The 16,237-nt window shown below is 44.5% G+C and overlaps 1 long non-coding RNA gene and 1 other non-coding gene across 3 annotated transcripts; one reads left to right on the top strand and one right to left on the bottom strand.

Moving 5' to 3' along the window:
* The first annotated feature begins 244 nt into the window (after positions 1-244).
* Positions 245-408, top strand: LOC125916814 (U1 spliceosomal RNA). The gene has a single exon (XR_007456040.1). It is a non-coding gene; the product is annotated as a U1 spliceosomal RNA (small nuclear RNA).
* Positions 409-2,340: 1,932 nt separating this feature from the next.
* LOC125916811 (uncharacterized) lies at positions 2,341-11,415 on the bottom strand. 2 transcript variants are annotated; one of them, XR_007456036.1, is made up of 4 exons: positions 11,201-11,415; positions 10,936-11,095; positions 10,763-10,848; positions 2,341-3,503 (listed from the first exon to the last, which is right to left on the bottom strand). It is a non-coding gene; the product is annotated as an uncharacterized LOC125916811 (long non-coding RNA). The 2 variants fall into 2 exon arrangements; XR_007456035.1 differs by having other exon boundaries at positions 10,936-11,410.
* Positions 11,416-16,237: the final 4,822 nt, after the last annotated feature.

Raw genomic sequence — 16,237 nt, 5'->3', positions numbered from 1 at the left:
GCGCGACAAGGCGTGGCGTATGTAGATGAACAAGCGCGCAGAGGCTGCCGGTCCCGGACCGCCTGGGCGCGCACGTCCCGCGTGGGGGCTAGGCAAGGCGCCCGCGGTGGTTTTGCGGCCGGGAGAGGTTGGAGCTGAGGGGGTGCTGCGGGCAACCTGGGCGCGGAAGCCGCGTGGGGCAAGTGACCGTGTGTAAGAAGCGTGGCGAGCGCGAGGGTGTGGGTCGAGGCGGGTCGAGCAACTCATACTTACCTGGCAGGGGAGATACCATGATCACGAAGGTGGTTTTCCCAGGGCGAGGCTTATCCATTGCACTCCGGATGTGCTGACCCCTGCGATTTCCCCAAATGTGGGAAACTCGACTGCATAATTTGTGGTAGTGGGGGACTGCGTTCGCGCTTTCCCCTGACTTTTCGTGGTCTGAAGGGAAGAACTCGACCTTCGTCACGACAGCGCTGTGGTCGCTGCGTTATTTCTCGTGCTAACGGGTCCTGGGACGCCCAAAACAAGTCTGACACAAAGTGGACGCGCGTTTCTTGGCTTTTACTTTGCTTTATATTTTTCTTTATCTCGTTTTCGCCACTTATATCCCGCGTGTTGCGGCAGCGCGGAGAAGGCTTTCCCGGTCGTCTGAGGACGTGGTGATACGCGGGCTCGTGCGAGTTTGCGGGGGCCCAGGAGACGGCGCAGAAATACATCTTGCGTTCGTGGTTGCTTTCTTTTCTTTGTAAGTTCTGCGACACCTCGTTCCCCCCCGTTCCCCCCCCCCCTTCCCCCCCCCCCCGCAGTGTCTCCTTGAAATCCACCACCCTGTTCTGTTAACTTGTGCGTAGTGCCTCCCTTCAAAAAGGTCTGTTTGAGCTCAACTTCTGTAGTAGCTCACCACGGAATCTGTGTTGTAGGCGCTTTCCCAAACTAGGGGCAGAGGAGAACCTCGCCCAGTCTTTAAGCCTCACGGGCCTTAGCGGCCCGGGGACCCCCACTTTCTTTTGCAATTTCCTTTCTTTACCATCGTCCACCTTCACTGCCACCAACCCCGCCACCTTCATTCCTCCTGGGTCGTTCATTCCTACTGCTCCCGTCACTCTCTTCCTCTCAGAGCGTGCAGTAAAGACACCTGTGGGAGAAACCCTGTACTACTACCCAGTGCAGGGCTTTGTCTCTGTTACTGGGCGTCTTCCTCTTTCTCCTTTGTGTCCCCCAGGCACAAGATGGTCCCTAAATGTTTCGTAAATGCCACACCACGAGAATATTGAAACCAGTTTTTGGTTTGGTTTTGTTTTCCGGGGAACCAGCAGCTGAGCTGTGGAATACTTCCATTGTTCTGGAGGTACAAAGTAGCATCTTTCCTAAAGTATGCCCTTGAGGGAGTAACCTACACTCTTCACCTTCTTTGTGTGTTTTGTGACAAGGTCCTTGGATAGTGCGGCCAACTCATTTATGTGTGTTTTTGTTAAGCACCCTGCCCCGCACTAATACGTAACTTGCTGCTTCCACTCTACCCCCACCCCAACAGACACCGTAAACATGTAAACCAGGGACCAAGGGATGTACCTACCACTCTCCTACCCTTGCCCGGAATAAGGCCCCCTTGGTACAAACAAGCAGATTAGCTGATGGATAGGTGCAACACTGTATTACTGCCTTTTGCCCCGTACTTGCTGTTTCTTAGCATTTACACAGCACCTTCACATTTTCAAAGCACTGTACCAATGTTTATTAATCCTCACAACACCCCTGTGAGGTAGGTAGGTCAGTATGTCCTTTGTAGTAGAGAAACTGAGGCAGACAGAGGTCAAGCGAACCAAACCTGCCTAGGCCACAAGGGCAGCCGGCGAAGGGACTGCACCCGAGTCCCGAAGCCAGGGCTCTCTGTCCCGTTCACCCACTGGTGAGCATCGCGTGGGTGTCTTCTCACCAGTGAAGGGGACACACAGGAGGACCAAACACACAGATTTCTCAGGCAACCGGGGGGGGGGGGTAGTACAAACGACATCAGGGAATAACCAGGGAACAACGCCAGTGAAAGAGAGAAACGTGAACCAGCACACCAGTAAGGCAAGAGAACATGCTGGAGAGCAAGGCTGGGATCATGGTGACTACTCAGAAGACCTAGACCAGGGGTGGGGAAAATGTAAACGAGGAACCCACCTACAAGGTGACCAACCCAAATACCTGTGGTTTCCAACTGGAAGAAAAGTTAGACAGTGAAAAAAACCAAACCACACAATCGAATTTTAAATTAGAAATGACGCGGCGATAATTCACATTAAAAAGGCCAATCATATTTGTATGGTAACTAGTATCCTTTTTGGAGCCTTCCATTCCAAATATTCCAACTCCCCCCCCCCCCCCCCCCCCCCCCAGGGCTGTTCCTTACAGCACTCTTTCTCTCTCCATACCAATCTGTACACTAGTAGAACTATCAAGTGGCTCGATGGCGTGTCGCAGGGTTAACTGGCCCGGCTAGGGATGGAATTCAGGAAACCATCACAGACGGACCATTCTGCTGCCTCCTGTATTTTAGAAACAGCTGTTTCGAACCTGCCTCTGCCCAATTCCATCTTCTAGGAAAGGCTGAGAGCACACAGAGAAGCAGTTCATTCTTTCATAAGGGGATTGGTGAACCTGGTTCAACATGCCATTTTCAGAGAAAAAAGAGAAAAGACCTGCACTGTAAAGCATAACGAAGGAGTAGATTGATTATAGCTACTCCAAATTTTAGAGTGATACAATGACCACAGAGTTAAAAACTATCACTGTTACCACGGTTTATTTGACAATAGTCGGTTTAGTCTACAAGTTTAAGGCAAACATACTAATGCAGTTGCTTTTCATCAGAAATCATACTTATAAAGATTACATAAAGTCTGTCCCAAAACTTCTAAGAAATGTTCATTAATTAAAAATAAGTCTGATTAAGATGCTTTTACCAGGATACATGGATGAACTAAGGTGGCATACAATGTTTTTAAAAAAACAAAACAAAACATAACAAAAACACCAAGAGAAAACAAAAGGTAATGGCAACCTTTATCTTGTCTGAACAATGCATCTTTGAAAGGGTTAAACATCAGAAATTACTTAAAGGGAAATAAGATTGGCAGCCGTAAGGAACGCTATTCAGAAAATAAAGACGGTTACAGAGGCTACTTAAAAAAAGGACTGAACGCTGGGCTTCGGAAGAGGAGGAGCGCACGGTGATGGACAACCGTCCCAGGGAGCACACGGGGAGCTGCAGGAGGGCAGCGTTCCACCACACAGACGGACGGACCCGCAAAACCCGTGGACGGCACCGCTCCATCGCTTCTCAGAAAAAAAGGAGAGTAGATGCACTTGGTCAGCTGTTTCTTTTGTTTCCAGTGAGCAGTAAATGCCTAATCTCATTAAGAAAACAAAAATAAAATCTGAAGGAAGGCAGCCCTTTTTAACCAAAGGCGGAGTGTGGCTTATGTGTCTCCATTTAACACTGCCAAGCAGTTCTGCAGCAACTGTAGGTTACCCTAAAAAGGAAGGGAAAATAAATCATGAAGTGCAGACAGCCTGGAAGAGTTGCAGTGAAAATATAACAGCGCTGGGAATCCCGTAACTAACGCCACCTTTATTAAGACAACAGAACTCCGGAAACAGCTACTCACTATCCACACACGTACGGGTTTAAAGACATAAAACCGTATCATTTGTTTCACGTACAATGTTTTCCACACACCAGATTTCTTCAGGACATTTCCGTCTAGATCAGTATTATGGTTTTGAATTACTCGGCATGATTCTAATGAGGGATGAAACATGCCCTGTGTGTCCAAGTCAAACTACCGGACGTTTTGCAAGACCGGTTCTTATCACTTTCCTCTAGCCGTTAAAATCTGTGTATTAGAGTAGAGGTATATTAAATTATAACATACGCTTTCACGACTAAAGTAGTGAGTGATACCAGTTTTTATACACATAGCCGTAAGTTCCCGTACAACGGCAATCTGTAACATTCAGACAGACCTACATACCCATTTGTAAAGCATGGGCGCTGGCATCCAAATTTAGACACGTGTCCGGACAAATGTAAGCATATATGGATTACACCGATAAATACATGGGGTAAAGGAAAACCTCTTCCTTCCAGTAAGTAGAAAGCCAACTAAAACGATGCGATTAGAAAAGTGACCGTCTGGCAGCCACCACAATAATCGACTGAGGCAAAAGTCATGAACGGTGGCTTTGAGCATAAGGCTGAAATGCCAATACCGTAGCCATTAGGTACGTAGGGCGATGGAAAATTTAAATTTCTGTTAATTAAAGTTAAATAAAAACTCAGTTTCTCAGTTGCACCACCCACATTTCAAGTGTAAGCGTTTGACGGCCACGTGTGGCTACTTAGTGGCTACCGTACCAGACAGTGCTGATGACAGAATACTTCCATCATCACACAAAATTCTATGGGACAGTGCTGGGTAAGCGATGGGGTATTTACACAGTCCCAAGTATCTCCCCACAGAATACTTCTTCATTTCAAAGTGTAGTAACTTGGCCACTGAGAAACCTGCAGACATCATCACTTGAACCAAATGATCAAAGTCAGACATTGCCAGCGAGGCAACTCATCAACAGCATGTACCTCCTGAAAGGATGCAGCAACGAGAAGGTCCGAGCACCACTTCTGGGCGATTCCTGCCACAGGTGGGGAATCTAAACTCAGTAACTAGACGAACCCAAAGCGAGGGACATTTTACAGACCTGTGCTTTTCAGTGTCCAATGTTATGAAATACAAAGACTCAGGAACTTTCCAGGTTCAGGAAGTCTAAAACAACACGTGCCGGGGGTGCGGGGCGGGGAGGGCACCTGGCTGGCCCAGTTGGTAGAGTGCGCGACTCTCGACTCTCTCGATCCTGGGGGTCTTGAATTCAAGCCCTACAGCGGGTGTAGAGCTCATCCCAATAAAAACGAAAAGTCACGCCTGGGTGGCTCTGTCGGTTAAGTGTCCGACTCTCGGTTTCTGCTCAGGTCACAATCTCACAGTCTCGGTTTCGTGAGTTGGAGCCCTCCCCCACCCCACCCTGACAGCGCCGGAGCCTGCCTTGGGATTTTCTCTCTCTCTCTCTCTCTCTCTCTCTCGCTCGCTCGCTCGCTCTGCCTCTCCCCTTCTCCCACGTGTGCGCTCGTGCTCTCTCTCGCTCGCTCTCTCAAAATAAATACATAAACTTAAAAAATAAATAAAAAGACCTGTGCGCCGAATGTCATGTATTATCTTGAGTATCCTTTTGCCACTAAAGACATTATTCATTATTAGACAACCGGTGGCATAAAAGTCTGTGGATTAGATAATAGTACTGTATCCATAGTAATTTCCTGATCTTTGTAATTGCTCCAAGTATTCAAGAGAATTATTTGGTGTTAGGAAATCGACACTGAAGTGTTTAAGAGCCAAGAGACTTCCTATCTGCAACCTAAATGGTTTAAGACAAAAACAGGTATGTATAAGGGTAGGGGTGTGGTGTGTGTGTGTACTGTGTAAAGAGGAAAAGTAAAGAGGGAGGGAGGAAGAGGGGGAGGGGAGGACAGAGCGAACATGACAATATGCACATTTGAGGACTCTAGTGACAACTATCCAGGGATTCTTTGTACTTTTCTTGCAACTTTACTGAGCGCCTGAAATTGGGTGACAATAAACATTTAAGAATTTCAAGTGCCCCAGTAACTGTCAATATTGTGCCAGTATAACGATGGAACTGTGACAGATGATTCTGAGCCTGTCTGTATTTCTGACATGATCTTCTTAAAGGTATATCCCTCCAGTGGGACTAAGTCCAAGGATACACATCCTGCACTTGACACACTGCCAAAGCCCTGCAGAAGGGTGTACCCTGGTCCACACTTACCCACCAGGCACGAGGACTCCACGCCCTCATAGGCAGCAGTAGCATCACCTTTTTTTTTTTTTTTTTTTTTTGGTCCGCTGCCTTTATCATACATTCTGTGCTTCATTAATAAAGTATCTGAGACTATCTTCAGGGACACAAAAGTGACCAAATGACCTAATTTTCTGTTATAACCAGGTTCCAATACATGGCAAGACATATCCCGGTTATAATGAATGAAATCCTAAGTAGTTTTAAACCATCTGGATGTAAATTTAACCAATGTCTAATCTCTTTGGAATAACTTATATGGATTCTGGGACCAAAATGGGACTTTGTTCAGATTTGCAAAATCATCAAGAAACCTCAGACGAGAGGGCAGGGTTTCTCAACCTCGGTGTTTTTTTTTTTTTTTTTTTAAGCTTTATTTATTATTTTTTTAAATGTTTATTTTATTTTATTTTTGAGAGAGAGAGAGACACACACACACAGAGAGAGAGAGAGAGAGAGAGAGAGAGAGAGAGAGAGAGAAGAGAATCCCAAGCACGCTCCACGGTTATCAGTGCAGAGCTGGACACGGGGCTCGAACTCACAAACCCGTGAGATCATGACATGAGCGGAAACCAAGAGTCAGACGCTTAACTGACTGAGCCACCCAGGCGCCCCAAGTTTTGTTTATTAAAGTAATCTCTCTACACCCAACGTGGGGCTTGAACTGGCAACTCCGAGATCGAGAGTCACACGTTCTTCCGACCGAGCCAGCCAGGCACCACCCACCCTACCCCCCATTTAAAAAAAAAGTTTATTTTATCATTATTTTTAAAATTTATTATCATTTTCTTAGGTAGGTCAAGAGGCGGATGCTTGACTGACTGAGCCACCCAGGCGCCCCTGAACGATTTTATTTTTAAAGTCATCTCTACACCCGACGTGGGGCTCGGACCTACAACCCTGAGAACACGAGTTGCACGCTCCACCGACTGAGCCATCCAGTCTCAGTGTCCCTCAGTCTCGGCACACTTGACGTATTTGGGGCTGTGGAATCCTTTCCAATGGGGGCTCTCCTGTGCCCTGTCAAAAGTTTAGCAGCATTCCTGCCCTCTGCGCCCTACATACCGGTCGTAAACCCACCCATCCTCCGTTGTGACTACCAGACACGTCTCCAGAAATTGCTAAATGTCTCCCGGGAGGCAAAACTGCCTCTAGTCAAGACAGCCACTGGAGTAGAAGACCCATCAGAGAACACATTTCAGAAAGGACCTGAAAAGCACAGAAATCTGGAAACCAGAGGCTGACAACCATGTATATAGTAAGGGTCAGCAAACTCTCTGTAAAGGGCTTAGTAAACACATAGTAAACATTTTAGACTTTGAGAGACATGTGGTCTCTGTTTTGCTGTAGTATGAAAGCAACCACAGACAGGGCACAAAGGAACGAGCTTGGCTGTATTCCAGTAAAACTTCACTTACAGATGAAATCTAAATTTCACGTAATTATCACGTGTCATGAAATATTATTCTTTCGCCTTTTTTTAAAGAACCACTGAGGGGCACCTGGGTGGCTCAGTCGGTCAAGCGTCGTCCGACTCTCGATTTCGGCTCAGGTCATGATCTCACGGTTGGTCGTGAGATCAGCCCCGCCTGGGATTCTGCACTGGGCGTGGAGCCTGCTTAACATATTCTCTCTCCGGGACACCTGGGTGGCTCTTTCGGGTAGGTGTCTGACTCTTGGGTTTCGGCTCAGGTCATGGTCTGGCGGTTAGGGAGTTCAAGCCCTACATCGGGCTTCATGCTGACAGTGAGGAGCCTGCTTGGTGCTCTCTCTCTCTCTCCCTCTCTCCCTCTCTCCCTCTCTCTCTCCCTGTCTCTCTCTGCCCCTTCCCTGCTCGTGCTCTATCTCTCTCTCCCTCTCAAAAAACCAACGCCATTCTTGGCTCACAGGCTACACAAAAACAGGCAGACTGTAATTTGCTAATCCTTCCTTAAACCTATTAACAAAATCCTGAATAGATTTTATAACCTCCTTACAAAGAACAAACATGGTGAACATTAGAAACCAACACGGGTGCAGTAACAATAAATCGTGCCAACCTTATCGAAGTATTTTCTTTTGAGAGGGTGATTAGACCAGGAAATCCGTAATATATAGCTTCATTGTAATGAGGAATTGGATGCTTCTTGTATCCATCACAGATAAAAGGGAAACGGTTGATGATAGTATAAATAGGTGAATTCCTAGCTACCCAAATAACCATCACCAAAGAATACTCATTAATAACTTAATATCAATTAGTATAGAAAGAAAGGGAGGGAACTAAAAATTCAGCCTTTTTGGGTACCGTGCACTTATCCAATTAGATGAACCAATGTTGACTCCTTTGGTCCCGATCAATCTTTTAAAGTAAAACTTAGATGACGACATAAAAGGGAAGTTCATACAAACTACAAATGTCCATCACTTGGGACTAATAACCACTCTCCTAGTCAACTACTATATGATCAAATCGAAGTTTCCAAAAGATCTCACGCTGGGCTGAAACTAGCAAGCTACAATTTGACAGACATAACTGTGGCCTGCAACTTCATTTTAAAAATTAAATGCTCCGTACATGAAACAGTTCTAGAGACCTGTTGCACGACGATGTGAATATACTTAACAAGGCTGAACCGTACACTTTAAAAGTGGGTAAGACGGACACTCTGGTTTCTCTTCAGATCGCATAAATCTTTCCCCCTTAAAAGTGGGTAAGACGGTACATTTATGTGTTTTTTACCACAAAAATGAAAACTATTACTACAAAGAATTAAACACACAACTATAGGTTGGAGGCTCGAAAACAGACCAAGAAGGAGGAGGAGAAGGAGGAGAAGATGTGTGATTATAAGCCAAATCAAGCTGGTGTAAGATGGTGCTAAAAAAAAACAAAACACAAAAGAACCAAAAAACAAAAAAACAAACCCTTATACGAAAAGCAAAAAGAAAAAGAAAAAAAAGAAAAAACACAAAAAACCCTCATGCCTCTAAAACTGCCGTAAGAAGAAACGTATACAATAATAAGTCCACGTATGGAAAGGTGTTTCCATTTCTGGGTGCAATATTGAAAAAAAAAATTTTAATGTTTATTTACTTTTTTTTTTTTTTTTTTTTTTTTTTGAGAAAGAGAGAGAGAGAGAGACATAGAGACGGAGAGAGACAGAGCATGAGCAGGGGAGGGGCAGAGAGAGAAAAGAGGGAGACACAGAATCCGAAGCAATTCCAGGCTCTGAGCTGTCAGCACAGAGCCCGACGTCGGGCTCGAACTCACGAACTGTGAGATCGTGAGATCGTGACCTGAGCCAAAGACAGAGGCCTACCCAACTGAGCCACCAAGGGGCCCCTGCATGCAATATTTGAAAACAGCAATGACCTAGTGTAATAATATAAAAAGCTTATTGAAATGTATGGGATAAAATATATTTAGCTCAAAGATGTCTAGCTTGTAGAAGAGAATATATTCAAATATTTGAGGGTAATATATCCAAATGTTTCTGTGGCAGAAATTAAATTCATTTTTCTTTCTTTTTTTAAAGCCAACCCATTTATTTTGAGAGTTTGAGAGAGACAGAGAGCGCGAGCGAGCGAGCGAGCGCACGAGCGGGGAGGGGCAGGGAGAGAGAGAACCCCAAGCAGACTCCACGCAGAGTTGGACGCAGGGCTCCTCCAGCTGACAAACTGTGAGACAGACCATGACCTGACCAAAACCAAGAGTCGGATCCTCAAACGACAGAGCCACCCAGGCATCCGTCAAATTTATCTTTCTTATTTCACATGACAAAACTCTGACCAATTTGTCAAAGTGACACACAAGCAGCTTTCTGTGCGTTATGGAGTGTCCCGAACGTCTTAGTAGAGTCTCAAGCTTTTTAATGACTTTCAAAGTGTAAATACTATAAATATATTAACAAAACAAAACAAAACACTAACAAGTTTATTTAAATTTCTTTAATACTTATAATTTGGGGAATTTTGAATATATTTTTACTTTCAGTCCTTCTGATTGAAGCCAGCAAATACTGAATTTTTAAAGAAGTTTTTATTAAAGATAGATTTATCTTTTTTAAGCAGTCAAAAATGATACTGGTTTCCATATTAGGTACTAGGGTCTTGCAGAGCTGACCGCTTAGAGAAATTGTACGTATTATTCTTGCTTGAATTAGATGATCTTTAAGTTCGCTGGCAATTCTAAGATTCTCTAGTTCTAACCTTATTAGAAGGCTTGGGCCAAGCTTTATCTTAACTACAAGAAAGGGCTGAATCTGGAGGAAACAAACACTATAAAAAACCCTGGGCGAAGGATATTTATTTACTAACATTAAATTATTCTGAAGTACTAAAATGATCTTCAAAAATTAGCATTCCAATTATAATTCATTCTAATCCAGGAATGGTTCTTCCAATATCCCTCCAGAAAGAAACTGTCATTAAAGGATTATTATCAATTCCATAACTGACTCCTTCCTTCCTCCCTGCCTTCCCCTCTTTCTTTTTTTTTAAGTAATCTCTACACCCAACACCCAACGTGGGGCTCAAACTCACATCCAGGAGATCAAGAGTCACATGCTCCACCGAATGAGCCGGCCAGGCACCCCATAATTCATTCATTCATTCATTCATTCATTCATTTCTTTCTTTTCTTTCTTTCTTTCTCTCTCTCTCTCTCTCCCTCCCTCCCTCCCTTTTCTTTTTAATGTGCATTTTTTTACTTTTGCGGGGGAAGGGCACAGAGGGGGGACAGAGGATCTGAAAGGGGGCCGCACAGCCTAACGTGGGACTTGAAACTCACCAATCGTGAGGACCCAGGTGTCCCAAGACTGACTCATTTCTAAATTATAAGTCACGTAAAATATTAAACCTTGACTATGACACTAACCTTTGCATGCTTCAGTTCTAACTCTGCCAGTTCCACTAAATTTTTTCTGAATGCGGCAACTCTTCTCGTCTTAAAATCTATAAGTTCTGTGAACAAAAGAAATTAGGATTAACTATTTAATTCACACAATAGTTGAAGGTATACCGTATAATTAAAGGTTAATATAACAGTACCTTGTTTTGCAGATTCAGATATTTTTTCAAATTTCTGACAACATAATTGTTGGGATGTCTCAGCCTGAAGAACATCTTTATTTTTCGCTCTTGCTTTATCCAGTGCTTTATTAGCATTTTCATAATCCACTAGTGACCTAGACCTTCGATAGAGGAGATCCTATACAACAGAATGCTTCACAGTAAGACACACTGCGTGTTTCGAACAGTTACGGGCAACCACCACCACCCCACTGCCCCCATCATCATCAGAGCTAACGCTTACGCCATGAAGATCACATGCCAGTCACCCTCCAAATGGCCTTTATAACAGCTTTACGGAGATGTAATTCACACACAGACAACTCGTTCCAAGTGCACAATTCACGGGTTTTTGGTGTGCTGGCAGAGTTGTATAACCATCACCACCATCAATTTTGGAGCATTTTTGTCGATCAAAAAGAAACCCCACATCCATCAGCAGTCATTCTTCATTTCCTCCTTGCCACCCCCCAACCCCTCCCCGCCCCCCCCCCCAACCCTAGACAACCGCTGATCTGCTTTCTGTCTCTATAGATTTGCCTATTCTGGGTGTGCCATGAAAACAAAAATGGAATCACGTAATATGTGGCCTTTTCTGTCTGGCTTTCTTCACACAGCATAAAGTTTCGAGTTCATTCATGTTATAACTGAATCAGTACTTCATTCCTCTTGACTGTTAAATAATATTTCGCCGTAAGGACAGACACACCACATGGATGTGTCCGTTCACCAGGGGAGAGACATTTGTTTCCACACTCTGCCTATTATGAATAATGCTGTTATGAACATTTGTGTATAAGTCTGTGTGGGAACATGTCTTCCTTTCTCTTTCTATCTCATTACTTAGGGGTGGAATTGCTGGGTCACTTGGTAATTCTATGTTCAACCTTTTGAGAAACTGCCAGACTGTTTTCCAAAGTGGATGCACCATTTTACATTTCTGCAGACGCTGTACGAGTGTCCCAATTTCTCCACATCCTTGGCAACACTTATCTTTTTGATTAAAGCCACCTGGTGGTGTGAAGTGGTATCAGGCTGTGGTTTTATTTTGTTTTGTAAAGATTTTATGTATTTATTTAAAAAAATATTTTTAGGGGTCCTGGGTGGGTCAGTTGGTTAACCTTCCGACTTGGGCTCAGGGCATGATCTCATAGTTCCTGAGTTCGAGCCCTGCGTCGGGTCTGTGCTGACAGCTCAGAGCCTGGAGCCTGCTTCAGATTCTGTGTCTCACTCTCTCTCTCCTCCCCCACTCATGCTCTGTCTCTCGCTCTCAAAAATAAATAAAAATTTCAAAAAAAGGGGGGGGAGCCTGGGTGGCTCAGTTGGTTGAGTGGCTGAATTTGGCTCAGGTCATGATCTCGCGGTCTGTGAGTTTGAGCCCCGCATCAGGGTCTGTGCTGGCTGCTCAGAGCCTGGAGCCTGCTTTGGATTCTGTGTCTCTCTCTCTCTCTCTGCTCCTCCCCTACCTGTGCTCTATCTCTCTCTGTCTCTCAAAAATAAATAAATGTTTAAAAATTAAAAAAAAAATTTAACCTTATTTATTTATTTTTAGAGAGACAGAGAGTGAGAGGGGGTGGGGCAGAGAGCGAGGAGGAAGAGAGAATCCCAAGGAGGCTCCGCAGGATCATGCGGGGCTTGAACTCTTGAATGGTGAGATCATGACTTGAGCTAAAGCCAAGAGTGGACTTTTACCCAACTGAGCCACCCAGATACCTCTAAAGATTGTATTTTATTTTATTTTATTGAAAAATTTTAAAAAAATCTTAATAATTTATTTGTGAGTGAGAGAGAGAGAGTGAGTTTGTGTGGGGGAGGAAAAGAAAGTGGGAGACACAGAATCTGAAACAGGCTCTGAGCTGTGAGCTCAGAGCTGCACTTGGGGCTTGAACTCACAAACCTTGAGTTCATGACCTGAGCTGAAGTCAGACGCTTAACCGACTGAGCCAGCCAGGCACCCCATAAAGACTTTATTTTTTAAGTAATCTCTACACCCAATGTGGGGCTTGAACTCACGACCCTGAAATCAAGAGTTGCATGTTCTATACACAAAGTCAGCCAGGTGCCCCAAAGCCTATTTATAATTTGATAAGGAGTGAAAAGCTGGTGTTCAAATCACCACTGATCATATGGGAATTTTCTGTATAATATATACTGATGCACAAATCAACACTAAATTTGGAATATCTGAGCCACTAGGTTTTCAGTGTTTTTTCAGATGTTTCTGTTAAACATGTTTTGGATAGTAAGAGTTTTAGTCTTGCACATACATAGACTTCCAAAAGGAAATTTGGGTTCCCTGGGTGGCTCAGTTGGTTGAGTGACTGATTCTTGATTTCAGGTGAGGTTATGATCTTGTGGTTGGTGGGTTCGAGCCCAGTGTGTGTCTCTGTGCTGACAGTGTGGGGCCTGCTGGGATTCTCTGTCACCCTCTCTCTCTGCCACTATCCCCGACTCTCAAAAATAAATAAATAAGCATTAAAAAAGAAAACAAAAGGAAATTTGAGTTGCCTTAATATAAAGCATATCCTGGTTTTATAACTCGCTCACCCTTAAGAGACTTACATAGACCAAATTAGGCATCCTTTAGCTACATAAACTGTTATTTGGGGGTTTTACTTTATGTTTTGTAGGCATTATACCGGAATGAATATACCAAAATCATAAAAAAAAAAAGTTCTAGAGTCTACTGTATCAGAAGTTTATATATAGAGTTTTTATTTATTAAACAGTTTTAAATTTTATTTTTGAGAGGAGACAGAGAGAGTGGAGGAGGGGCAGAGAGAGAGCCACACACACACAGAATCTGAGGCAGGCTCCAAGCTGTCTGCACAGAGGCCAACGTGGGACTTGAACTCAAAAACCTCGAGATCATGACCTGAGCCAAAGTTGGATGCTTAACCACCTGAGCCACCCAGGTGCCCCAATTTTTATTTTTTTAAGTAAGCACTAGGCCCTGTTGCATCCACACGACTCCTGAAACAGAATATTATGGGCACCAGTGACAGTCACAACAAAGTTTATTGCAATGAAAGGCAAGGTTGACCGATCGGGACCAACACTTTTGATCAGAGTGTGGCCTCGAACAGCCGGGGTACAGAGTTTTTATAGCTGATCACATCGTTTTATCATCACCTGGGAACAGAACAAAGAAATAGTTCCCAGATGAGTTCGAAACAGTTCCCGGATGGGGTGATTATTTTAGACTTTCTGCCGTTAAGTTGCAACCAGTGCATCTCCTTGACCCTGCCTCTGATGCTCTTTTCTTTGAACTTTTGTTTCCTTAATTGTTGAAGCCTAATTTACAAGAGTATGAAGCGTAATTTATAAGAGTAAAGCAAGGCTGTTATCTCTTAACCTTCAGTGTTAGCACAAAGCTGTTATCTCTCAAACTACAGGTTAGCCCTACACTACAATTTAACCCTTACAGGCCCAACAGGGGGCTTGAACTCCTGACCCCGAGATTAAGAGTCACATGCTCCACAGACTGAGCCAGCCGGCGCCCCTAATAGGATTCCATTTTAAATAGTCGAATCTAAACTTAAGGGTATTCTTTATAACTAACACTAGTACAAACCATTTCATATTTACAAAGTTTTTCTTCCTAGAAGGGGCCCAGCCCAGCTGGTGGAGTATGGGGTTCCCATAGGAAGGCAGACAGCATAATGGTGGAGCCCCACAGGATGTGCTATGTGACTTTGGGTGTGTAGAGGGAGTTAAGTGCAACTCCTGATGGAGGGACAGGGAGAGGACGGACTGAGACAAAGTTTCTGTTAACATAGGAGTAAAAGTAGGAGTTATTTTATCCTTAATGTCATTTTATAAACAAGGGAACCAGCATAAGACCCATTAATTATGTGACTTTTCTAAGCCTCTAGAGCAAATCAGTAACAAATCTAGGAAAGAATTCAAGCTTTCCACACTTAAGCTTTATAGTTCTTAATTACTGAGCAGGCAACTATAAATAACTGCTTCATTGGAAGAAATCTGCAAGTACCAAAGATATAATAAAATGAAAATAAAAATAACTCTTAATCCTCCCAAAAGAATGACACAAAATAGAAGTTACCAAGCCAGAGACTTTTATTTCCTCCCCTCTGTTACAGCCTGTAACAGTCCTCCAAAACGGAGGTTCTTTTTTCCAGGTATCAACTGAATTGTCTTTATATCAGAGTTCTCAAACTTTTTGGTCTAAGGACTCCTTTACACTCTCAGAAATTACTGAGGATCCTAAAGAGCTTTTGTTATGTGCTGCCTGTTCCTCAGCGTCTAGATTTCTGCTCCTTTATGTCACGATGTGAGACACTGTACATAGAGTGCTCGTCTCAGAGACTGCTACTTATGACGGTCCTAATTACTATTTTCAGTAATAAGGTAGCTCTTTTCAGGTAAGCGAAAGCAGCGCACCGCTGTGGTGGATGCTAGGGCTGATCCTTTCTCCCCGCCCTCTTGCTAGGATGATCTGCGCAGGCGCGCAGGGAGGGCACGGAAGTGCGGGCGGAAGTGGGTTCTAGACCTTTTAGCGGAGCGGCCTGTGGAGTAAACAAGTACCGAGCGGCCGCTTGCAGCTGGTGCCAGAGGGTACAGGCCACCATGAACCGGGTCCAGGATGACTATGACCCCTACGCAGTTGAAGAGCCTAGCGATGAGGAGCCAGCTTTGAGCAGGTGGGTCCCTGTCCCGTCCCGGCCCCCGAGGCTTCGGGCCGAGGCCAGGCTTTAGCCTTCTGTATTCGCTGCGCCTACCAGGCCTTTGGGGACCCTCGGGCCAGCAGTTGGGCGCCTTTTGCGCCTCGCTGTTGCCTGTGCGACGCCGAGGGGGGTTCTGGTGAGGTGGGGGGGGGAGAGCGACACTCGCGCGGGGAACAGAGATATTCTGGAGTAAGTCTTCAAAAACCTTGGAATCGAATCCTGCCTCTGCAGCTTGCTAACAGTATGACTGAAGGCAAGTTATCCTCCTTTTGCTCATCTATAAAAAGGAACTATAATAGGGGCTCCCGGTTGGCCCAGTCAGTTAAGCCTGGGACTCTTGATTTCCCCTCAGGTCATAATCTCTAGAGTCGTGAGATCCCCCTATGTTGGGCACAGCGCTGGGCGTGCAGCCTGATTAAGAACCCCCCCACCCCCACCCCCGCTGTCTCCAAAATAAATAAACAGAAAAAGGCAATATAATAACTATATCTTAAGTATGTTGTGAGGCTTATGGGACTTACTGTGAACTGACAATCTTGAAGACGAAACTGCCATAAACAGAAATAAGGGACTATTCAGCCTCCCTTTTTGAA

Source organism: Panthera uncia, unplaced genomic scaffold, assembly GCF_023721935.1.
Source record: "Panthera uncia isolate 11264 unplaced genomic scaffold, Puncia_PCG_1.0 HiC_scaffold_1214, whole genome shotgun sequence".
Taxonomy (NCBI): Eukaryota; Metazoa; Chordata; class Mammalia; order Carnivora; family Felidae; genus Panthera; species Panthera uncia.
The sequence above is the reverse complement of the archived record's forward strand: the minus strand, read 5'-3'. Positions and strand labels throughout refer to the sequence as shown.